Here is a 24,866-nt window from a genome sequence, read left to right as displayed (position 1 = left end):
GCCCAAGCCTCAGTCTGTATTACAAACAACTTTCAAAGAGATTCTTGGCAAATGAAAAAGGGAAATAAAAGTCTTTTTATACTGTGAAATTTCCCAGGAATAAAACAAATGCACAGTCAAAACTATTCAAATGACATTTCAGGAGATCAGTCACAGAATCCATTAATGCATTTCTTTTTTACCAGGTGGAGTTTGCAAATTTACTCTGGGCTTACAGGATAACCTGTTCTATTGCCATCGTGGGCAAACCTGATTTCTGCCATAAGACCCAGCTCTGTGCTCACAGAGTCTCCACGAGGAAATGGAGAAGATTCTGCCCGAATTAATTGGGTTTAATTAGAAGAGTAACTTAAATAAGAATCTTATCAAAGTTGTATCAGCTCTTGAAGGCACGTTCCATGCATATGCAAGTCAGGCACATACTCACCAAAACTCACTTGATTTTTCAGAATATAAGATCAAAATCAAGAGCAGGATCTCACACCCATACTGGAATAAAGCAGTGCCATTCCCTGGGGAAAGCTGTTCTGAAATCAATGTGACTCAGTAAAGCTCTGCACAGCACATTCAGTCCACAGCATTTATAGCTAAAGCTTGTAGCTACAAGCTTGGGCCTGATTCCCCACTGCACGGTGTGAACAGTAAATTATGATTATTCCCACTTTTAGGGTCCTTGCTTAAAGAGTTTTATTCCTGTGAAAGCAAATAACTGCCCCCTGTCTTCTTGTATTGCTGGAGCAGAAAATGTCTCTGCAATTGTGATCCTCTCCTGACTCTCTTTGGTGGCCCCATTACCCCCAACTCAATATCAGCTTTATTCTCATGTGCACTCGGATCATTTACAGGCAGTGAGTAAAGAGCTGCTGGGACTCTCCAAGGAGCTTGGAAAATTGGCTTTAGCTGGTTCCCAGGATTATGGGAACTTTGCAGTCCAGGGCATGGAGCTGAGGAGACTGAGGGGAGACTCCTCGGGGGCTGCAGCTCCTGCCGAGGGGAGGCGGAGGGGCAGGGACTGAGCTCTGCTCTGGGACCAGGGACAGGACCCAGGGAAGGGCTGGAGCTGTGCCAGGGGGGTTGGGATGGATCTCAGGGAAAGGTTCTTCCCCCAGAGGGTGCTGGGGCACTGCCCAGGCTCCCCAGGGCAGTGGGCACGGCCCCAAGGCTGCCAGAGCTCCAGGAGGGTTTGGACAACGCTCTGAGGGCCAGGGTGGGATTGTTGGGGTGTCTGTGCAGGGCCTGGAGTGGGACTTTGGTGATTCTTGTGGGTTCCTTCCAACTGAGGATATTCCATGATTCTCTGATTCTGTGACTGCATACGGTGCAGTCTCGCAGAGCGCTGGGATTGGGCTGGGATCCAGCTCCTCCTCAGTCCTGCTTTCTCTTTGCTTCCAAACTCACACGTGCCAGCTCCACCAGCATGGATGGAATCAGCCTGTGGTCCATGGCAAAGAGACTTGTAGAGCTGTGATAATGACTAAGCTGGAGCTTTTGTTTGTGTATCAACACCACCACTGTCAGGTGCATCCTGGCTCCAGGCATTTATTCCAGGTTATGCTGTAAAGAACAGAAACAAGATAGCAAAGGCATTGCATTGTACAAAAAAATCCCTCTCACAAATTAGGCACAGCTGACCTGCAGGAATCACAGAATCACAGGATGGTTTGGGTTGGAAGGGACCTTAAAGATCATCCAGTTCCAACCACCTGCCACAGGCAGAGATGCCACTCACTAGATCATGTTGCTCAGGGCCCCATCCAACCTGGCCTTGAACACAGGCTTAGGAATAAGCCTAAGCAAGAATAATCCATAATAATCACAGGTCTTTCAAAGCCTCTATGTCATTAGAAAGCCTTTAATAGCTTTATAAAATCAGGAAAGTATTTATTATATCAATTTACAGAGGGGAACATAAGGACTCAGAGGTAGTGGCTGGCACAGTCAGATCCTTGTCGAGACCCACAGGTGCTCTGTTGCTAATGAAGCAGCAAAGGGTGATTAGGCATGTCCAGGTTGAACATCTACACATTAAAGCAAGCACAGACAGGGGCCACTTGTGAAAATCTTGCCCAGTTTATTTCCTGAGGATCCCACAGATAATCAGTGACAGAGAAATAAAAAAACAAGGGTTGTTGACCACAGAGCTCCCCCAGCTCTTCTCCCCAGGAGACTGATTTCAGGTCAGACATCAGGCTCTAGCCAGTCCCTTCTTTCAGAAGGGAGTACAGACAAACAGTTATCCAACTTTCAGAAAACTTTTTACCTTTGATACACTCTGCATAATTGCTATTACCATGCTTGCCATGAGATTTCTATTTGAATAATGGCTTTGCCCCTCCCCGAATCCCAACTTAGGGCTTTGCCTTGTTTGTGTGTCTTCTTCTCCTCCTCTTGTTTTAATTAAGATACATTTTACTAATTATCTGAAGAGAAACATGAGCACAGATTAAAAACTGAATTAAGTAAGAAGCTGGGGTATATGAGCTTCAAGGGAAGGGCTGCCATGGCTTGTGCTCTTACTCAGATATTGTGTTTTTCCAGTGACTTTCACCCAGGGAGTCAAATTTGTTGCTCAGGCATTAATTAACCCTCTCACTTTCCCATGAATAATACCCATGTTTCCCTGCACAGCAAGTTGCCTGTGGAAAGAGAGGATGACACAATTCCCTGTTAGATCCATCAGGGAGGGTTTTGGCTTCGTCCTGACCACCTGACTGAAGACAGCAAGGGTGGAAGTATAACAGTATTTTGCTGACCTCTGAAGGGTCTCCTGTGCATCCCAGGAAACAGCTCACCCTGCCCACTGCTGGAGGGAAGGCAATGAATTTGCCTTTGGGATTTCCCTCCTTTGGGGAAATCAGAATGGTTGTTGCCAAGGTCTGCCCTCCCACGAGCTCAGTCCCGCTGCCAGTGTGAACACAGGGGAGCAGGAGCAAGTTCAAGTGGCTCCAAAGCCAAGCTCAGTTCTTCACATTTCATCATTTAGATTCTGCAAATGCCAGTGAGAGCAGGGCTGCTTTGTTGATGCAGGAGTTTATTTGTTTGAAAAGGCTAATCAGCCATTGGGATGCAGAGGCAACTGCTTAAATGTGAAGGAAAAGGGAGAAATTGTTCAAAGCTATTCAGATGAGGTGGCTTGGTTTGAGTTTTGATGTCGGTGTGCAGCCAACTGACAAATGCTGAGTGTAAATCCAGATGAACTCCATTAGAACCAACAGGCTTGCTTCCAGTTTATTCTGATGTAACAGAGAGCATGATATTTCCATTCAGATTTACATTAGATTTGTTTCCTGTTTTCCATAATTCAGTCGGTTTCCACTGTGTACAAAACCAGCCTGGGCCAGATCTTGATCTTATTTGCATTGGATGAAAACAGTTGTTTCAAATGGAGCTACACTGGGTTTATAATTGCATAAATGAGAGCAGAAACTGCTCTATTCCAGGAATTTCCCAGGGCGTTGCCGTGTGAGAACACTCCTGCTGTGGGGATCATGGATATCAATGGAGAATGATCATCTGAATCCTGGACTGGAGGCCTGAGCTTGAGCTGCTTTGCACACCCAAGGTCTAAAAGCCCCTCTTTCCTTCACAAGATGAGCCAACAAGGCAACACCTCCATCACCCCATGGCCAGGCATAAAAACACCATGGATGGGCTTAGGAAGGAGTCAGGACAGAAGGAGCTCAGCCTTGCCTGGCAGAAACCTTCCTCCAAAGATAGATTGGCCCTGATGTCTCTCAGTTGTCACACACATTGTTTATAACCCAAGTGCTCCATGTTGTCCTTTGCTTCCTACAGAGTTTCCTCCCTTGAGGCCCTTCCAACTCCCCTGGTTCTGTTGTAATGGGAAATTTAGGAGCAATACAGTGATTCCCTGGCAGATAAGGCTGGCAGCAATAGATTGGGTTATTAGTAATAACCAATAAGAGGGTTATTCCAGGCAACATGAGCAATCAAGTGGATTTACTCCTCCCCATTGAAGCTGCTTATTTCACTGCTAGCAGGAAAATAAGGCCATTTAGAGTCATTTATGGTACTTGCAAAGGCTTTTCTGAGTAGATATACAAGCTATGTTGCCATAGCTTCTAGGAGGACTTTGAACTCAGCTCATCCATCTGGCTTCACCACCTCTCACTCTTGTTCCTTGCTGTCCTCTGGAAGCCACCATGTCCATGGGATATGGGCAGGCATTGCTCTCACTCTGGATCTTACAGGTACTGTACAAGCTCAGCTGAACACTGGCCTCCTGACTGCCAGTTATAGCACTTTATGAGCACAGATATTCCACCTCAGTTCTCAAAGATGAGCTTTGCTGTGAAAACATGCAGCTTAATTCCCTGTTACCCGAGGCCCGGGGAAATGCAAAGCTGATCTGCAGTAAAAGCAGCTCTATCAACAAAATATCACTTCATGTTGCCATTTGAAATGAAGACATAAATACCTCTTCCATTTTTTTTCAGGGCTCCCGTGTGTTTAACTCCACAGTAACTTTAGATTCCTTCACAGATTTAAATATTTCTCTTCATTTACAACATTTACAACCAAACGTGGCAAGAGAACAGTGACAAGAACAATCACGACGACACCAATGACAGCACCACACGTACAAGGCCACTGGGACTGGGAGCACATTATGTGGCTGAAATTGAAATTCCAGCATCTCTCTGCTTCTCTCACCAAGTCATCTCAGCCCTGTGCAGAGAGACTGGCAATTACCCCACGGCTTTGGGTGCTATAAAACAGAGCCTTGAAAAAAAAAAAAACAAGACAATCATCAAATTTCCAGTGTAGGAGGAAAATCTGTCTGTTAGGTTTGCACACACACACACACAATATCGGGGCTGTCAGTGCCTAAAGGCAGCCTCACATCCCTCTAAAACACAAAGGCACACTGAGTTCTCCTCTGCCTGATCCTTCCCAGCGAGCAGGAGCTGAGCAGGACCCATCACACAGCAACAAAGGCTGACAGAACTACCGATTTGGGATTTTGTTCCCCACGGTTTTTATTCCACCATGCAATTTGCATTACAACGGGATCCTAATTGTCCATTTTAGCAGGCAAAGAAAAATCTGATACAGATTGTAATGCTTGAGGTGAAGCAGCAGTGTCACAAAATAGGTGCTACCAGGCACAGGCTCCTGTCTCCAAGGGCTCTGACACCAGGGCAGCTCGGATTTAACATGAATTAATTCCATGCCTGGAATTAACATGATCCCAAAATAAGCAGGACAGTGGGAGGCTGCTTAATCAAAGCAAAAGTGCAGGAAACCCTTTCATCAGGGTTTCCTGACAGCCGTGAGTGTCTGAGGCAGTGAAGTCCTGACAGCCCCACTGAGAGGGTGCCACTGGGACAACACCTGGGAAGTGACACATTCAGGGCCAGCACAGCACCATGACCTGGCCTGGGGGCCCTGGGAGGGAGAAAAGAGCCCCTGGAAAGCACCTTTGATCCTGGGAACCCTGGGAGGTGCCAAGGCCCAAATGGCCTCAGCAGCATCTGAGGTAGCACAGCAGAGCTGCCGTGGGCACAGAGCCCCAGAAAGCAGCATGTGGCCCTGAAAAACGTGCCATGTGGCTGAAATCCTGGTAGGAGAGCACTTCCAGGAGGGAATGCCACACAGCCAGCCTGGCTAAGAGAGGCTAATGTGGCACAGCTGCCCTGTGCCAAGGGGCCCTGCGAGGAAATGTGGTGCAGCTGCCATGGCCTGGAGAGTGCGGGCAAGTGCTTCTGGGGGAGGGAAATCCATAAGGAAGCCTCAAAGGAGATGTGGCATGGCCTTCTCGAGGCCCTGGGAGCTCAGCCACTGTATGGAACTCTCCTGGATATGGAAAAACCTCGGTATTCCCATGGCCAGCAGGGCAGACTCATTGATTAGAAGGCAGGGCAGGAAATTAAATGAGGCAGGTGAATTAAAGCCAGAACTTCACAGGCTGCATCTGTTCCTCCATTCCCTCTGGGTACGACACTGATGTAACTTTAAAAAGTAAATTTAGTGCTGAGGAAAAATGCCAGGTAAACTGAAACATTTGATGCATCCGTGTATCGGGTACAGGAGAAGCACAGAGGAGCCAGTGAAACAAGCCCCAGGCTGAGCTGCCCTGCTGGAGCACAGCAGCTGGTGGAGGTGACCTGCCTGGGCCTGTTTTCTGCTCCTGAAGCTCAAGAGGAGCTGGCTGGGAAGGCCTGTCTGCAGGGTGGAGGTGAACAGCAGCAAAGAGCAGTGCTTTGGGTAATCCTGTCCATCGTGCCCCAATGACAGCAGGATCCCAGAGAGAAACACTCCTGACAAGCAGAAATCCCTCCCGTGGAGCAGCATTGTGAAGTTGTGAACTTCTCCATCTTGCAATAAGCTCAAGGCTGTCACACAGACTCCTCCCACACCTTCCAGTGCTGGTCCTTGGTTTGTCCACACCTGTGGTCACAGAGAATAAGGCAAACATCCATTTCAGAGCAGTTCTTACTATCAGCATCTTTTTTTTGGTGTTTGGACACACAGCCACAGCCCTATGCTCTGCAGCCTGAAGAGCCTGGCTGGTTTTGATGGACAAACAAGGAGAGACTGGACACCTCAAACAAAAGACTTATTTTTCCACCCAGCTGTGTCCAGAAGAGGATTTGAAGCATCCTTTTGCCTGTTTGCTTGATCAGACCTCCTTGGCCAGACTCAGGTAAACCCCAGATGTCTAAATGACTCTCTAAAAAGTGGCTGCCTCCTGTTCTGAGGGCAGCTGAGTGGTGTGATCCGAGCATTTAGCAAGCATTAAGGATACCTGCAACAGCAGTAAGAGGGGGACAGGGAGTAGGGACAGGCAGTAGAAGAGGCAGGGTAAAAAGTGAGTAAAAGAGGTTGTCCCGCTGCATTCTCTGTCCTGGGAATGCCAGGGAGTGGCATGAAGCTGTGTCAGGGGAGGTTTAGGCTGGATATTAGGAAAAGGTTCTTCCCCCAGAGGGTGCTGGGGCACTGAACAGGCTCCCCAGGGCAGTGGGCACGGCCCCAAGGCTGCCAGAGCTCCAGGAGTGTTTGGACAACACTCTGAGGGACAGGGTGGGATTGTTGGGGTGTCCTATGCAGGGCCAGGAGTTGGACTGATGATCCCTGTGGGTCCCTTCCAGTCATCTTCCATGATTCTCTCACTAGACAGTTGCACAGTTCTATTTGCAAAGCATTAAACAAATTTCTTGAAGGAAATGACATAATGAAGAGGCAAGTGAAGAAAGAAAACAGTCAGCTCTTGCTCCTCAGAGCACAGCCCCTGTTCTTGGGTATCACTGGATTATGGCACAGAGGAACAAAACAGAAACACCTCAAATAGATTAGTTTTACCTCATTTTATGTTGGTCCTGTGGCTCTTTCCAGGTGGTTTTTCTTTTCCTAACTTCTTTTTCCCATGTGATAAGATCCATCATTTGAAGGACAGCAACCAAACCAGCTCTTCCTGCTCTGAAGAAAGGCAGCAACTGCACTTAGAATAAAAGATTGTCAGGCAGATTTGAAATGTCAATCAAAGCCTATCACTGAAAAAAACATTAACCCAGGCAGCTCCCCACACCACCACAGTTAATTTAGTCTTTCCAGATATCCCCCTGAGCTGCAAAAAGCCTTCCAGAGCTGACCAGAGCTGCCAGCTACAGGCAGGAGGTGTTAAGAGTAGATACTGAACCTAATTCAGCTCAGGTCAGTTTGCTTTTTGCAGAGCAAAAGACTGTGATTATCAAGTCCAGGGAAGTAAATCCTGGTCTCCCAGGTTTTGTGAGGCAAACTGTACCTTTTACTAGAAGAGGGGCATAGATTTAGGGCTCTGTTGCTGAGTGTGTCCCATCTCCAGTGGCACACATCCACTTTAGTGTTATTATTATCATTTTAATCATTATTTATGACTGCACCTAGGGCTGTGCGAGGCACTTTCCAAGCACTCAGGAAAGTACTGGCTCTGCTCCAAGAAATTCATTATTCCAGGGACAGACGGACGTGCAGAGGCGCCGCATGGCCAAGTGGCAGAACTGCTGACCCAACAGCACCAGCTCTTCCCTGGGCTCCTGGATTGCTGGTTGACCTTGGAAAAGTCATATTCCTTCTTTCCATCTTAGTCCCATCCCACTCTTTGTCCAGCCCAGTTGCCTGGACTGAAAGATCTTCAGCCGTGACAAAGCTCACGTGTTTGTCTCAGAATCTCTTTCTGTGCAAAGTCCAAGGATGCACTCAGGGAAATATTTTTGTCCCCTGGAAAAAGGAAAAGGAGAAAAATTCTGTTTTCCACGGCGTTTCTTCAAATGCTGGTGTCGGGAAAAAAAAAAGAATCAGATGTTTCCTCGTGGCCAAAAAAATTCAGTTGCAAAACAGAAAAGGCAGGTTTGGGGGGTTTGGTTAAGACAGTTGCCAGTCCTTGGAATTTTCTAGGGAAAGTACTGTAGTGGTTAGTGAAACATCCATTTTTTTTCCTGAAAATAAGTTAGAACCTAAAAAACAAGTTGTTCTGTGAGCAGGGAAGTGGTGAAACCCGTTCTCCTTCTGATTTGTGTATTACAATTGCTTTTTATTTCTTCCTTTCTTGGCGCTCCCAGCTCACTGCAATATCCCCAGGGCACCTCATCCCCTCCAGGCCTCCCCAGCAAAATCCTCAGCTCTTCCAGCAGCTTCTGGCTTTGCAGGGAAGGGGCAGCGAGTGCAGGGGCTGGTTTGAAGCTGGGCAGGAACTGATTTACCAGCCAGATCTAAATGCCAGCTGGTCACCTGGCTGCTGCATCCCAAAATAGATAAGGAGCAAGAGGTGTAATTACCTTTCCTTCAGCAGGATATTAACTTAAATGTCTCTCTTCTATCCAGCTGCTGTTTGTTCATGAAAATTGCAGGGATCTTGGGTCTGTGAGACCTCTCTCTTTCCATCAAATTGGGTTGAATCAGGTCAGCTGGTTCAGAAGTTGTTGGAGCAGGGTGGGGAGGGGGAGCTGGAGCACAGATGGAGAACACAAGGAGGCTCATTGTCTTATAAACTCTGACTCAAAAATGAGGCAGTTTTGGTGTAACTATGAGTTGCTGAGGTCAGGGGAGGTGGCCACCATAACAGAGACCAGCTAGTCCCTGGCCTTTGGATACACACAGGCTGCCAAGCTCCAGGATTGTCTATAGTGCACTTATCACTTATTGGGTGTACAGAGCCTTCAACCTAAAAATTGGGGCCTCACTGCATAGAAAGTGCTCCAGAGCACAAACCTGAGCCATTTACAGCTGGATGGATAAAGAATAGAAGAAAGGGAAGAATAAATTATCTCACATTTACAGGTAGGAAAGCAAAGGCCAAGATCAGCAACTTCCTGCAGAATCCTGAGAGCGAGTTGGAAGGAGGCCCAGATGTCCCATGTCCCCATCCAAGGCCTCAAGCAAAGTCCACCCCAGCTGATTCTCACTCCACTGCCCAGGGAGAAGTCCCCTTTCCTGGGCATTGCACTGATTCACTGCCCTCAGGAGCTGAGTCAGTCTTACCCACACTCCTCTGCTGGCAGCTGGGAGCACATGGCACACTGATGAGGAAACCTTACTTGTTGTTTTGTTTGGGTTAATTATTCATGGGCACTGTGCTGAAAACACTTGGAGCTGCTTTCTGAACAGTCCTTGAGCTGGTGTGTGGGGAGGGACTTACCAACACTGGTGGCCAGGCTGCCTTTCCATGGCCAAGCTCTCTTCCATCTGCTTCCCTTCAGCCCTTGTCACACTCCCCGTCTCTCATGGCTTTGGCTCTGCTCCTTGGCATTATCTGAATAAGAAAGAGGCAAATACTTGGAGCACTGTGGACACACAATCAAAAATGGCATTTGACCAAGGAGGCACTGACCCAACGTGGAGAGAATATAAACCTCATTCTCTCCCTGGTTTGGTTCTTCAGTCACGCTGTAAAATTGAGGATAAGCCACTTGCAGGGTTTCAAACCTGTTTATCCTTCCACAGAAGGTGCCTTCAGCCTCCTTCAGATAATCCACAACTGTCTGGAAGCCTTTTCCCCATAATCAAGGCTCTTCCTCTTTAGTGCATGCTGCTGGAAATCCATTTTTCATCTTGGAACAAGGCAGTCTGTAGCTTTAGAAGCACTTTGAGAATGTTTACAGTAAGGCAGAGCTTGAATTGCTCTGCCTTAGCAGAGCCCCAGGCATTAGCACTAAATGGCTTTCTCGGGTTGTGGGTCCATCAACATTTTCTGACAGGGGTACAGACCCTGCACAGAAGGCTTAAGCTTAGCAAAAGTAGAATTCCTTTCTGAGTTACTCTTCTGAAAACCCTTAGAAATCATCACAGCTACTCCCTGGGGTCTCCAGAACAGAGCCTAAACTCTTCCAAGATTCTAGAGGTACCTCTTCAGGGCTGGGGTTTGCTCAGAGAGCTCATTATCCCACCTTGGACTGCAACCAAGGTTCTCATGGCCCACAGCAGCTTTACCAGGCAGCCACCCCACCCAGCCGAGCCAGTAAGAGCAGGGCTGAGTCTTCTGACTCCTGTGAATTGCTGTTTGCAATTATGCAGACGAGAAACTGAGCCTGTGCTGCAAATATTTCATCAGGTCTTAGAGAAGTTCAGAGTTTATGGGGTGGGGTTTTTTGTTGGGTTCTAGCAAAGGATCAGTCTAGTTAGGCTGATATCAGTTGCTGTTTGTGTTGTCTGTAAAACCCAAACCAGGATTCATATTCCAGCATTTGCTTCTTCACTTGAAAATCTGGAGGATTGTGATGGCCAAGGGTTTCCGTGAGCACACCCTGTAGCACATCTGCCCCATAAAACACCAGGACACAGGAGAGGGGATTTATCCCAACGGGGTAAAAGTCTCACCTGGTATAAACCAGCACTGCAGAGAAGTCCAGGAAGCTGGGCCATATCACACCAGAAAGGAATCTAGTTTAGGATGTACTTTCCATTCATTAATTCTTTACCTAGAGCCAAGGCAGACCCCCAGGGGACACATTAGCTTGGTTTCATCTCCTGCAATCCCATGTGACTGCACAGGGAGGAATTCAGATCCTATGGACCACGTTCTCTGTTGATGCAATACCCTCTGCTTTTGTTAAATGAGCTGCTTGGGCTGAACACTAAGTGAATGAGCTAAATACAGGTGTCACTGTCTGGCCTGTACACTGTGAGAGGTCAGCAGAGGTAACTGCACCGGTGCTTTCAGAACTTAAAAATCACTTAACTGAGTCCACCAACAGAGAGCTTGGCCCGTGAGTAATACACATAAATACCTCCAGCCACAGAGATGCAGTCAGCCCCCCACCTGGCTGTTGCCTCAGTAACACATCTCCAGGAGGATATTTTTTAAGCCAGCATTATTTATCTGGTAGATGGAAATGGGCCTGTTAAGGCCACACCAGGTCAGCATATGTCTAAGCATGTACTGAAGAACTTAATTAGTTCTCCCTGAGAAGAGAGACTCCCAGTGCTGTTTAAAGGATCGTTATCCTACTGCGAGATGCCTCGGAGCCTGCTGCTAGGCCTCAGCTTAACAGGGCAAGGCTGCAGAAGTTGGATGGGGGTGAAAAGTCTCCCCACCATGCTGAGGAGCAGCTGCTGAACAGCCCCAGAAGCAGGAGGGTTGGTGCAAGGAGGAGGCATTACAAAACCACACTGAAACCCAGTGTAGAGAACGGAATTCAGGTCCGAGCTGTCCTGTTGCCTTTCGGGGTCAAACAGTGTAGATCTCATTATTCTGTCGGTCTCTAGAGATCCAGTGTTCCCTGCTTTGCTGTGGCTGCTTCCCAGGGAATTCCAGTGAGAGTGAGCAGGGCTGACAGGCCAGTGGAGGGTTGTAAGTGTGGAGTGAGCCACTGCTGGGTGTCTGCCATTGATCCCTGTGACATCCTGTAGGCAGGAGTTTAATGTCCCCGAAGCTGGACCTTGTGCAAGTGGCTCAAACATAGTTTTCCTTTATGAGGCCAAAAATCAGAGGCTGTAAACTGAATGCCAATAAGGGAATGTGACAGGCTCCCCGAGGATGGATGGGTTTGTTATTCTGGCAGGAGATAGAATATCCATTCTTCAGTGGATGGACTTCTGGCAAACTTGGCTGAACTGCCTCTGAAGGATAAAACAGGGTCCCAAGCATGTCAAAGCTTGTTTAAGGACTGGCACTCACCAGGGACACTGAGGCTGGATTGCAGGAGAGGGAGAATCCTGGACATGCTTGTTTTGACCTAAGAGTGGCTGATATACCACGTGAGACCTTGGTCTGCTCCTGGAGCTGTCAGGAGCTGTTCCTAGGTGAGTTGTTATGGTAACTGAGCTAATGCCCTGAGATAGATGCTTTCAGGTGGCTCCAGGCCAGCAAATCAACACCAATAGATTCCAGATAATAGACTTCTGCTAAACTCAATGCTGGCATCTACTTTATTTAACCTATTCACCAGTGACTTCCTGAACTCCATTCTCTGGGCAAGCCATATACGATGACAAAAGCTGCTCGGCCTCAATGAACCTCGGCTTCCAAAAGGCTGAGGGAACCCATGTGCTGTGGCCGAGTCTGTGCCAGTAAATTAAATGTGCCTGGGACTTTCTCCTGCACTGAGGGGACAGCTGGCACAGAATGGCCAAGGATTCTGTATTAAATTCCTACCCCCAAGCCTGTGTGGAAACATCCAGACGGCCCATGAGGAGCAGTCTCTGGCCCATGCTGGCTCCTGAAAGGCCCCTGGACTGGGCCAAAAGTGCAGTGCAATACTCCAGCATTGTAACAGAGAGCTGTCCAGGCACTGCTTAATTTATTAGGACAGACCTTGCCTGGGTGACTGAGCAGGAAAGGAGCCTGGAACCAAGGGCCAGGGCTCTGTCAACCTGTTTGTGCTTATACCACATCCAGATCCTTAGGAACGGGCAGTGACAAGGATCCAGCACATCGAGGGATCACTCTGGATCACCCACTGACATCCTCTGTTCGAAACAGCTCCTGGGTTAAGAGGTGGATTCACCAGTTCAAGGCAATATCCCTCCATCTGCCATGAAACATCAAAACACAGCCAACAAACGACCAACAGGGAGCAGCTGATTCCACACACCCACCATCCAGCACTGCTGCTGACTGTCCCAAGGCGTCAAACCTGGCTTTGGTTGGTACTCCACAGCACGCAGCCAGCAAAGAGCGGCACAGGAAACTCAGGAAGAGCCGTGCCAGTTTCAGGAACTCCCACAGCACCACCAGACCAGCCGAGCAGCTCCCTGGCTCTGGGGCCCTGCGCCGCCTCCGGAGCGAGCCAAACGGGTTCTGCCGTGGCGTGGTCCAACAGTGCCAGGGCTGAGCACGCCTCGGGCACTTGGGACAGCCCGTGCATGCCCGGGTGGCTGCTCCTGCACCCGAGCTGGGTGGCTGCTCCTGCACCCGAGCTGGGTGGCTGCTCCTGCACCCGAGCTGGGTGGGTGCTCCACTCATGCCGAGACTCGCTGGTGGTCTCCTGTTGGGCACTGATGGCTTGAACAGCACAGGTCACTGAGCTGGGGCATTTCTCTGCTTGTTCATTCCCATTTTAATTCTTGCTTTGCCTGTTTAACCCACTTGCAAAGCATGTTGTTGTAATATGTCGCTCTCTGGGGCAGAGACTGTTTTTCAGCGTGTTCTTTGCTCAGCCTCCACTGCACCAGCACTGCAACCTCAGCCAGCTCAGCACTGGTGTGATTAACAGGCTCTGCACAAGGGGGAATTGCATCCTCAGTGGGTGTGATATTCCCACTTCTGGCCTGCCCATGTGTTTTCCCAGGGCAAGGGGTCATGTTGACTGAACTCCAAAATGGCTTTGCTCGAACTTTTAAACGCTAAGGTCCAAATAAATTCTCAGCATTAGCTAGTACACTGATCCCTTTCCTGCCAAGCTGCTGCCTTAAGTGAATTTTTATGACTGAGTTATAAACCCCAGAAAACACGAGCAAGAAGTGGAAATGCTGACTTGGCCTTTGCTAAATGCCAATTATCTACGAAGGCATTAAGGGGGGAGGGGAGGATGAAAAATAGGGTCATTTTCATGTTTTCTCTAGTTCAAAGCAAACTGTCCCATGAGCCTGTTGTAGGAACACACAGCATGCAGAGTGACCATTAATATTTATGGGCACGACACTGAGCTGCAGACCTTGGCAATCACAGCAACTCCACTTTTGGAATTAATATTGCTCTGCTTGGCTGGCACCTCAGTACAAAAAGGTAGAAAACACCAAGATTTCCAAGGAGAACTGAAGAAGTAGATGCTGACCTTTGATGGGAAGGGTCAATCACTTCACTGGGTCAGTGAAGCACTAAAACCAACTCTCAAGTCCTCAGGGGTGTTGGCCAAACACAGCACTATGTTCTCTCTCCTCTCTTCTCCTGTGGCTCCTGGACAGTCCCAACACTGCACAGGCTGCTCTCCCTGTAGTCCCTGTGGTTACTCACTGTTGCCCAGCTGATACAGACCAGTGTATTTCCAAGGACACCATGGGAGCAACATGGATTTATAATACTAAAGTTCTGCCCAAGTAATCTTAGGGCTCAAATTGGACCTGCAATCTCATTTGCAATGCAGCACCTGCCTTCTCCCACTCTGTATTTGCAAACTCCCAGTGGCAGGGAGAGAGAGAGCCCTCTAAAACCCTCTGAAACCTCTGTGTGCTGAGAATCTGCCAGCTTGCTGAGTCACAACGTGACTCCAGCCCAGGACTGTCCCGAGCAGGGCGGTGACTGCCCAGCCACACACAAGGACATCTCAGAAATACCTGAGAGAATTGTGCTAGGATGGCTCAGTCACCCCCATGAGCCTGTACAGAAATGTGTCCTCAGTTCCTGGGTATTTACCACTGATGCCACACAAAACCCCTCGGGAGTGGCTGAGGTTGTCACAACCCAATCTGTCCTAAAACTCGAGACGAGACGTGACTTCAGGGAGAGACTGACCACTCCCCCACAATGCACCCAGCCCTGGGAAAAGGAATAAGAGATTGGCCAAAGGTGCTTGTCAGGAGCCAGGAAGGTTTTCAGGGAATGCAAGGAGAAAAATATTAGAAATCCTCCTCCCTTTTTCATGTGCTCACAAAAATTGAGCTGGGACTTCGAGCTCTAAATTTTCAAAAATGGCCAGTGACTTCAGGTGGGCACCCTGCACTCAGCACACCTGGGACAGGATCTCCTGGTGAGTTTTGCATTGCTGCAGTTACACACTGCTTTGGCAGCATGTGGGAAGGTGCACAAAATGCTATGGAAATCAGGCATCTGCCAAACGAGCACTCCATCAACTGAGACCCTCCAAATCCTTTTTTACCCCCAAGAATTCAGGCTGTACAATTTAGGAAAATAAATACTGGAAACAACAACAACTAGAAGTGCTCCTGCCATTAAAAACAAGGTGAAAAGGAGGAGCTGAGCCAAGTTAATCAGAGAGCTGAAATGAGATGTTGGAGAAAGGGGCCGTGGGTGACTTGGGGTTTGCAGCGAGCTGAGCGATGTGAAATCTCTTGTGTCTGGCTGAGCTCTGAAAGAAATGCTTTATTAAATCTTCTTTGTGTGAGATTTCAAGCTGCCTCTGGACTGGAAAATAGGACCATTCCAGTATGTGGCATATAATCAGGAACTGAAGTCCTTAGTGCAGGTTTTTCTGCCGAGGAAACTCTGATCAGCATAGACACATAACTCAGAGGGCTCAGGATTGAGAAAGATGAATTAGACACAACACACCCGTGCATTTCTCCTACCCAGTATCCCCAAAATGCTTCACAGAATTAATCATGCTGGCAGCAACAACCAGGCATTAGGAAAGACAGCACAGGTGGGCATAAATTCACCACACTGAATCGAAACTGTCCCGTGGGCCAGTGGCTCCCAGGTCCATTATCTCAGCTTTCATCCCCTCTGGAACATAATGCTTGCCATGATTGATCTCCTGTGCACTGGCTGTCCTGGGAGTCTCGAGTCTCACCGTACTTTCTGCTGCAATTTGGACACATTTGGGGCAGCTGCAGCCTCTTGCCATCCCTGTCCAGCACCCCTCGATCTCTGCTGTAAGCTGGAGGCTCACAGCTCTTCCCTGTCACAGCAGGGCTGTGCCACCCCCAAACACCTGCAGAAAGTATTTACTACAAAGAAATGGAGAGAGACAGGCACGACAGGAAAGGATGAGGACAAGTGAGAGGTTCCCAGAGCGCTCCCCATGTCGCACAATCTCCCTTGCCCTTTTTCACATCTTGTCTCTCCCTCTGTGCTTGGCCACATAGCCAGGAAAACAAGACAGGACAGGCAGCATCGACCAGATTCCCTCTTCCTCTGTGCCCCTTATTTCATGCTGCAGCACATCTGGATATGAAGAGCCTGGAACCTCAATCCTGCTGGGAATGGCAGGGATCGAGTTCTCGATCTGCTGCCTGCAAACCCCGACAGAAAAGTGTCCCAAGGGGCCGAGACACAGCGAGCATTCCCCTTCCTTTGCGCCGCCCCCGCAGCACACGAGCTCCTTGCCTACCTTTTATTGCTGACAAGGAGGAGGACAGAGCCATTCTGGATGTTGGCCTCTTTGAGAGTCTCATGCTCCTCGAGCTGCCTGGAGTTGTAATAAAATGTCTTCTTCCAGGAGGTGACGCCCTCCCGCACTAAGAGAGCCCGCAGGTCCATCACTGTGTCCCTGGGCCTGACTGTCAGGGGCATCATCAGGTCCTCGTCAGCCAGGTGCACCTTGATGTGGTACCTCTTCCAGCGGGAAAGGCTCCGGCGCAGCGTGTCCATCCTCTCCAGCTCTCCAGGGCCAGCGTGGCAGAGAGGAGCATCCAGCTGGGAGGTCGGCAAGGCAGGGATGTGGCTCCGAAGAGCCTGTCTGCTTCGAACAACTTAAAATGTCCTGCCAAACCTGTTCCTCCCAGTTGTTGCGCCGCATGCTTCGCATTCCAGGGAAGAGCTCACCTGGCTCCATGAGCCTGCTGGCTGGGAAACATCTCCATGAATCATTTCCACACACCCCGAAATCCCATAATAATTACGTCTTCACAAAGTGCTCTTCATGCCAATGGCTCTCAGAGGACTTTAAAGCTGGATCTCCACAGCCATTAGAAACGTGGGTGCGTGTGAGAAATGAATGGGTTTAGCAACCTCGTGTCTCCTGCTCTAAAAAGCTGCCAGCTGGGGGGAAGATCTGTTGGCAAAATAGGCACTTAGGAACTTCACAGCTATTTAACATGGCCATTTGAATGAAGAAAAGTGCACTGCACAGTGGAAAATTAGGACCTCGTTGCGGTCTACAGGTTCCTCATGAGGGGAGGTGGAGGGGCAGCTCCAATCTCTTCTCTGTGGTGACCAGGGACAGGACCCAGGGAATGGCTGGAGCTGTGTCAGGGAGGTTTAGGATGGATCTCAGGAAAAGGTTCTTCCCCCAGAGGGTGCTGGGGCACTGCCCAGGCTCCCCAGGGCAGTGGGCATGGCCCCAAGGCTGCCAGAGCTCCAGGAGCATTTGGACAACACTCTGAGGGCCAGGGTGGGATTGTTGGGGTGTCTGTGCAGGGCCAGGAGTTGGACTCAATGATCCTTGAGGGTCCCTCACAACTCAGCGTATTCTGTGATCCTGTGAAATTCCTCACGGAGGAGAATCAGAGCCCCCTGAAGAGCTAAAGCCTGGCTGTGTGAACACCCCTCACCAGTGCAGATTTCCCCAGGGGGTCTGTACAGTTACTGTACACGAACAGCCTGGGACCCTCCAGAAGGGGTGGGACTCACTCACTGCTCATCATCCCCTCAGATATCTCATATTGACTCACACGTGCTCCTCGTCGCTTCATCATCTTCATTTCCTCTTCCTTTCAGATCCCTGCCTAATTGCAGGGCTGATCGTATCCTGCTCGGCACGTGAGTGGGATCGGCATCACGGGGCTCCAGGCACACCAGGAACACTGGGAACAGAAGCCTCAGAGCACCGAGGGGAACGAGCAATACTTTGGGAAATACAAGGACACCTCCAAAAGGAAGGAAGTGATGCCAGCCAGGAGAGCCGGCTGTACCTGACTGATCCCACAAGGCAGACTCTGGCAGTCACAAGATGATACTTCAGAGCAAACACCATCAAGATAAGGAAGCCTTTTTTTCTCTTTTTCTCAAAAAGATCAAGTCACCCTCTTATCTTGTAGGTAACTTCCTGCAGCCCATATTACAGGAATTAATTCCCTCATCCATTCTTCTTAACACAGACCAGTCTTTTCAGACCAAAGTGCTGCAAGACAGTTGAGTTCAGAGTCTGCTCTTCACTAAAAAGGAGCTGCTCTTGCCCAGTAGATAACAAAACAGCCTGATTTCAGATATGGCAGCTCCCATTGAGAACAAAAGAAGTGTCCACTCTCCAATGGAGGAACAAGGTTTCCAGCCTGTCTTCAAACCTCCCTTTTCCATCCCCAGCACTTTATGTCTCTGCCAAGAACAAGCAGCAAAATACCTCCAGTTACACCACGGGCAGTGGAGATTTTCTTGTGCATTTGGGAAGAACTGAAGCTTCTGCTCACAACGTTTTCTTTCCATCCTGGGTCACTCCGAAGGTATGATTGTTTTGGTGGGGTCTGGGATTCTTGGGTCCTCACTCTGCCACTGACTTGCTTCAAAGGCTTGAGATGAGTCATGTCATGCCTTCGTGTCTCTGTTTGCTCACCTTCTGACACGTGTAACACGTGTCCATAAAGTGCCTTGTGGGGAACAGGAACTGCTTTTAGCACAGTCATGGTCTGGGAGCATTTAAATATGCCTGGATCTGCAGATGTGTCCATAATACTCTCAGGCACATCGTGTGACTCTTGGGGTTGGTCCTGTGCAGGGCTAAGAGTTGGACTCGATGATCCTTGTGGGTCCCTTCCAACTCAGCATATTCTGTGATTCTGTGAATCTTGAAGACACATCACCCCTATCGGAGAAGGAGAAACTGAGGTACAAAGCTGTTGTAACAAAAAAAAAAGCAAAGGTCAGGCTCTGGTCCCATATCCAGGTACCTCAGTGAGGGGTCTCATTTTCAGAGACCTACAGAAACTTGCAAGCCCAGGGCCTGGTGATTCCTCCTCTGTTGGGGTGACATTCACTTGGGGAGCCAAACTCCATCCCTGGTGTGCAGCCAGAGTCTCAGGGGTAAAGCAAGGGTCTGATCCAACTCCCAGTGCCATCCAAGGGCAGACTCTCACTGATGGCAGCCAGACCTGGATGAGGCCCCAGACACACCGAGGTCTGGTGGCTCTGGCCAAGAGGATCTGCCAGGTGAGTGCCAAGGGGAGCATAAGGCATCCTCATCTCAGCAGAGCCTGTCTGGTGTCAGAGAGTCCACCAGCTCCATCCTCCCAGCATACGTGACAGCCTGACAGCTGCCAAAAACCTCCCTCAGACACCTTTCAGACAGATCCTGTTTATTTTTAGGACAGCTCTTTCCCATCAAGGCTCAGATGAATATCATTATACAGAAAGGGGGGATGGTGGCAGGAGGAAAACACACGGATATTATTTTTATTTCTTTGCCTGGGATGTGGCTGCAAAACTTTCCTCACATACCCCCACCCACCCACAGTGTGACCCTTCATTTTATGAACAGGGATGATATCCCAGCCTAGGAAAGCAGGATAAGGAGAAGCACAGCAGTGAAGTCAGCTTATGAAATATTGAAGTAGTGAAACCCTCGCTGGAACACGTGAATGTCTAATGCCAGTTTCAATTAATTTTGAATTTTTCATTAAACCATTATTAAAAGCAAGAGGACAGCAGAAATAAGGGAAATTGACTTGGGCAGTATATTAAGTACCTTAGTTTTGCTGGAGGATGTTTTATTATCTGTTCAAAGCAATTATTTCACCAGCTCCTGACAGTTTGTGGGCTAAACAGAGGTACAGAATAAAGTTCTAGATGGTCTTTCCTCAAAATTATTTTAATTTCTGTCACCTATCCTGCACCTGGCAGCCTGTTTGGGTGGTGTCTCTGGCACATCATCTGTGGAGGAAAAGACATGGAGTCAGAGTTCTGGGGATCTGTGATAATGTGTCACTCTGGCATTATTTACAAATCAAATAAAAACTTGTTGACTTAAAGCTTTTCCCCATATTGAGGGCAAACAAAAGACATGGAAACATTGAGAGACATTCATTAGGAAAGCCTGAAAAGCAATTTAGAACCCAGGTGGGCTGCAATGTTTTCATGGGGGGAAGAAATAAAGCAACAGCATTTATCAAATGTCTCCTGTTCTCAAAGCTTCCTTACTCCACTAACTAGAGCAAAAGAGAAACACCTGCCTAAATTAGGTGCTTTATTAAGACATCTCAAGCTGGTTGAGATGATCCTGGGCCTTAATATTTTATAATGCCAGAATAGAGATCCTTCTTTCTTAGGAAGGTGGGTTTTTTAGGGGTTTGACAGGGGCTGCTTTGCTGTTTGTTGTGCTGCTCTCCTTGAAAAGGGTGACAGAGGAGAAATGGGATGTTGCTGAATAAGGAAATAAAGGTTTCCATAGGAAATAAAGGTTTCCATAAGGGTATGAAGGTTTCTCTGTCCTTTCAGAAGTCACAGGGAAACATCTGCAGGAAAATTGACCCTGATTTCCCCTGGCAGAGCCTGTAAGGCTTTGAGGAAACCCCCCTGCCAGTGCTGGTCTTTCTGGCAAGGCAGATCCTTTGCTGTTCCTTGGAGCTCCCTGATCCCAGGACTTGTGGTCAGTAGTGATGAACACTTAAGAATTTTCCTCTGATGTTTCTTTGGGGTGAGTTTGTGTTTGGGAGCAAGGGATGAAGTGTGAGGGAACCACCCTTGCCAGGCTGACCATACCTACACCTGCAGCTCTGCAACACTGGGTAACCAAAGAGAGGTAACACAAGGTTGTAAATCCCCAGTCCAGCAGCTGCCACCTAATTCCTCAGTGCCACAGATATCTCAGGTGATGGGGCAGCTTAAGGCACTGGTATTTATATTTCTGAAGTCCCAGAGGCCCCAACTAGAGCTGTACCACCACGTGCCAAGATGAGTAAGGCCCTTCCTATCATTCAGTGCTTTCCTCCTCCTGAGATGTGCTTGGTTATGAAATAACTGGGCTCACTTTATATGTCAAGTTACATCTACAGCAAAGGAACAAAAAGCTAATAAATGATTAATAAAAGCTTTGAGAAATGAGTAATTAAATGCAACAGCTTTTTAGAGTCCAACAGATAAGCACAAAATATGTAAGCCCAAGTGATAACACTTTCTCCTGATATAACTTATCTGCAGCACACTGCTCACTTCTCCAAGAGGGCTTAGGAACACTATTAAGTTCTTGTGCACCAGGAATAAAGAGAGCCTTTCTGTGATGGAGGAGCACTTCTCCTGGGATTAGGACCAAATCCTTATTGTTTAGATCATTTTAAATCCAGAAAAGCTGGAAGGTGCTTATGTTAATGTATATGGGAGGTGTGAGTGACAAGGGAAGCTCCAGTATCCCCTCCTTGCCTGGCATGGAGGCAAATCTCCCCACCACCCTGCCCTGTTCTAGACCACAGTCAGGAGCTCTCCATCTGCTCCACCAGTATAAAAGATTTTTAAAAAAGGGTGGGGTTTGATCGTAGTTTAATTCTTTCTGGTACAAACGAGGATTCCTGCCACTAATGCAGCTGAAGTCACCAAGTCAGACAGATCCTGCTGCAAGTATCCAAATCAGACTCCAAAAGGCCCTACAACTGTCCTGGCTGGCTGCCCAGCAACAATATTGCATGAGGGCTGGTGGACTGTGTTTGGCATGGGATTAAACTTCAAACAGGCTCCAGAAGAAAAAAATATGTATATTCAGTTCTGAAGGATCAAACCTGCCTGGTTTTGGAACACAAACGAACCTGGAAGTTTTCTGAGCAAAAGTTGGATGTGAGTTGGTGGCATTTTCTGGTGGAAAAGACAATGTGAAGGGGAAAAAAAAGGCAGTAACGCACATGTTAAATGAACCAGTCAAGTGCAGACAATGGAAAAGCTGAAAAATGAGTATTGAGGAAAGCATTTTGTGGTGGTAGCTATTTCTCACTGCAGTTCTTTATAACTTCCCAGATGAGAGATTCATGACCCTCGGAAGAAGTCTGTATCCTCCAGGGTTTGGCCTGAGGCAGCCCATGACTCACTCATTGCCAGGGCTGGCAATAAGCTGAGGAACAAGCAAGACAACAAAATGGTGGTGGAAACAGCAAAACAAGAGACAAATGAATTAATTTGTGGAAGAGTGAAAAAAACAAACCTCTGTGCACAAAGAAGGGCCCAAATGGAGTGAGAGTGAATGCCTGTGCACTGAGGACTCAGAGGAGCTGCCATCCCAGGCATTCAGCTCCATTCCTTCCAGGTGAAACACATTCAGGTGCCTCGCTCTTCAAAGGTGAGGTAGGAGGAAATAGAAGATTTGAGTTTCTACGAGCCATTCCAGCTGTGCACGATTCTTTTGCAGGAAGACAGAGGATCTGTGGATCTGCATTGCCATCTAATGGCAAGGGAGAGCTTAAAGCGCTCGCTGGGGCCAGCGATGGGCTGGAACAGCAAAAACCAAGGAGGGAACAGATGATCAGCACAGATTGTCCTTTGCTCTAAAGGCAAATCCTGCCTCTGTGACTGAAGGGTCTCACCGGAGAAGGGCAGCCCAGAGAAAGGAACGGCAGCCAAAATCTTGCAGCAGATGATGCTGGTTCCTCCTCTTCTGGCATCCTCTCCGTTCTGTATTATCCAGGAATGTTAACATGCATTCAGGGTGGGATTTGCTTTCTTCTGCTGCACCAGATGCTGGCAGCAAGACAGGCATATTTCAGGTGCTGAGTGAATTCTGCCATCCTGTTCAAAGCAGTGTCAAATTCAGCATCTCAGGTGTTCAAAGACACTGCTGGGAAATGCAGATAACCAGGATTATTTAAGAGAAGTGGTAAATTTCCCTTGGATATAGGTATGGGAAAAGCACAGCTACCATTTTGGTCACACCTAGCTCAGTACCTTGTGTTCATCCGTGGTGAGTAATGGATACTTAATGAGAGAGTATGAGAGAGGGGTATTACTGATTGGTACTGCCAGTCTGGGAGACAGCCCTGCAGGGAGAGCCCACAAGGCACAGAAATCCAGTGAGATGTCAGAGTTTACGGATTTTGTCATTTAAAAGGAAAAGCCAAGCTTGATGTTCAGTCTAGGCCACCTTTGCTAACGATACACTGTGTTATACAGTCTCTACAACAGAAACTTTACAAGAGAGTGGATTGTTAGGAGCTACTTACATTAATAAAATGAAGGAATTTGGTAAAGGATTGTCAACAGCTTCTTTATCCTGCTTTTAAATGTTTCTAGCCTTGACACATGCAGCTTTGCATATGAGGAGGAGCTGGAGCTGGATCAGTGTGAAAGAGAGGAAGGAGATCTTTAATGACCAAAGTTTAGAGCGGACCAGGAGCTGCAGGAGAAAATGGGGGATATAAAGTGTCTGGTTTTCCCAGATAATGAAATGGAACATGGTGTGGGTCCCAGCTAACTTCTGGGCCACAAAAAAGGAGTAGGGATTGAGAGCACAGAAAATGTTGAGACCTGCCAGACTTCAGGCCACGGGTCCGACCACCCCCGGTCTGTTCAGATGCCTGCTGTGACACGCTTCCCAGGCAGCCTGCTGCCAAAGGAATGAGCACACTCTCCAACAATCCAACTTCATTTCCTTCTGGTATCCTCTCATATTTACACACCAACCTTGCCAAGCCGTGCTCAGCCCAAACAGTCCCTCTGAAAGAAGACGAAAAACAAAAGAATTCTTACAGCCTGTATAGCACCTTCCTGCCTGCCTGAAACAAAAGAAAAATAAATTGTTCGGAGGGCTCTTCTTTCTCTTCTTTCTTGGTTGCTCACCGTTTCACAAGCTAATGAAAGCCAGAGGCTGTGGGAGTGATGGGATTATCATCACTGAGTGAATTTTTCATGTCTTTCTCTGCAGTTCGTGAAGCAGGGAAGAGAAGAAGGGAATGTACCTGGTTGAAGGGCTACAAAGGGTGACATGTTCCTTGATGTTCCTTTCTAAATGTGGCTCTGAGTCACGCTGAAGAGTTGATTAGAAAAATTACCTTCCTGCAGTAGAAAGGCAGAAGAGTCTCATTCAGTGTTCGCTTCCCCAGCCCTGACTCCGAGCTTGCCCGAGCCTGTGGCAGGAAGGGGGTTGGTGAGCTGGCTGGAAAGCCACTCGTGCTCCTCTCAATCATAGAAATTGTGAAGAGGCTGCAAGAGCAGCCATAGGAACAGCTCGAAATGCACACCCAAGGGTACAAGCAGCTGTAGTCCCACAGAGCAGCATGTATGGTCTTGCATCTGCCTCCATCACACGAGTTCCTACATGTGCCGGGTCAAACGGGGCCAACACAGTCCTTCCCCCTCGGTTTCCTCCCCTGCTTGATGCATCTCCAAAGCTGCACCCCAAAACCTGCTCCTCTGAAACAGAGCTACAAACGGAGCACATCCAGCCTTGCGGCGTGCGGGACCACGGGGTGGAACAGGCCTGGAGGCAGGATGGCAGCGATCATCGAGGGAGGGAAGCCCTGGAGGAGCCACAAAACACAGCGGGATGGTTTGAACTGACAGGAGCAGTGTGAGCTGGACCACCAAGAAAAGCTATTAAAGGTGTATGTTGTCCCGGAGAAAGCCGGTGGGGATCACCACAGCTGTGCCAAAGAGGCAGCTCAGCACAGTGGTGGCTGCCATGACCCCTCGTCTGCCCTCGGGCTGCGGTCACCAGCACTGACCCCAGCTCAGCTCCTGGGGTTTCACCCTCAGCCCAAAACCCCCCAAATCCCTACAACAACCTACTGCCCTCGGCGGAGAAATGCCAGCCATGATAGCGATTAACGTGGTTTATTGGGGGTTAATGACACTTCCGCAGGTTTGGGAACACTGTTAATGTAGTGCCTCATCCCTACACCTT

The 24,866-nt window shown here is 48.5% G+C and overlaps 1 long non-coding RNA gene across 1 annotated transcript; it reads right to left on the bottom strand.

Annotated features, from left to right (window-relative positions):
• Nucleotides 1-9,662: 9,662 nt before the first annotated feature.
• LOC120323550 lies at nucleotides 9,663-16,798 on the bottom strand. Its single transcript, XR_005564097.1, has 2 exons — nucleotides 16,449-16,798; nucleotides 9,663-9,751 (listed from the first exon to the last, which is right to left on the bottom strand). It is a non-coding gene; the product is annotated as an uncharacterized LOC120323550 (long non-coding RNA).
• Between the last annotated feature and the right edge of the window lie 8,068 nt (nucleotides 16,799-24,866).

Source organism: Pipra filicauda, unplaced genomic scaffold (genome assembly GCF_003945595.2).
Source record: "Pipra filicauda isolate LSUMZ 115617 unplaced genomic scaffold, ASM394559v2 scaffold285_size1263560_pilon, whole genome shotgun sequence".
In the NCBI taxonomy this organism is placed as follows: domain Eukaryota; kingdom Metazoa; phylum Chordata; class Aves; order Passeriformes; family Pipridae; genus Pipra; species Pipra filicauda.
The sequence above is the reverse complement of the archived record's forward strand: the minus strand, read 5'-3'. Positions and strand labels throughout refer to the sequence as shown.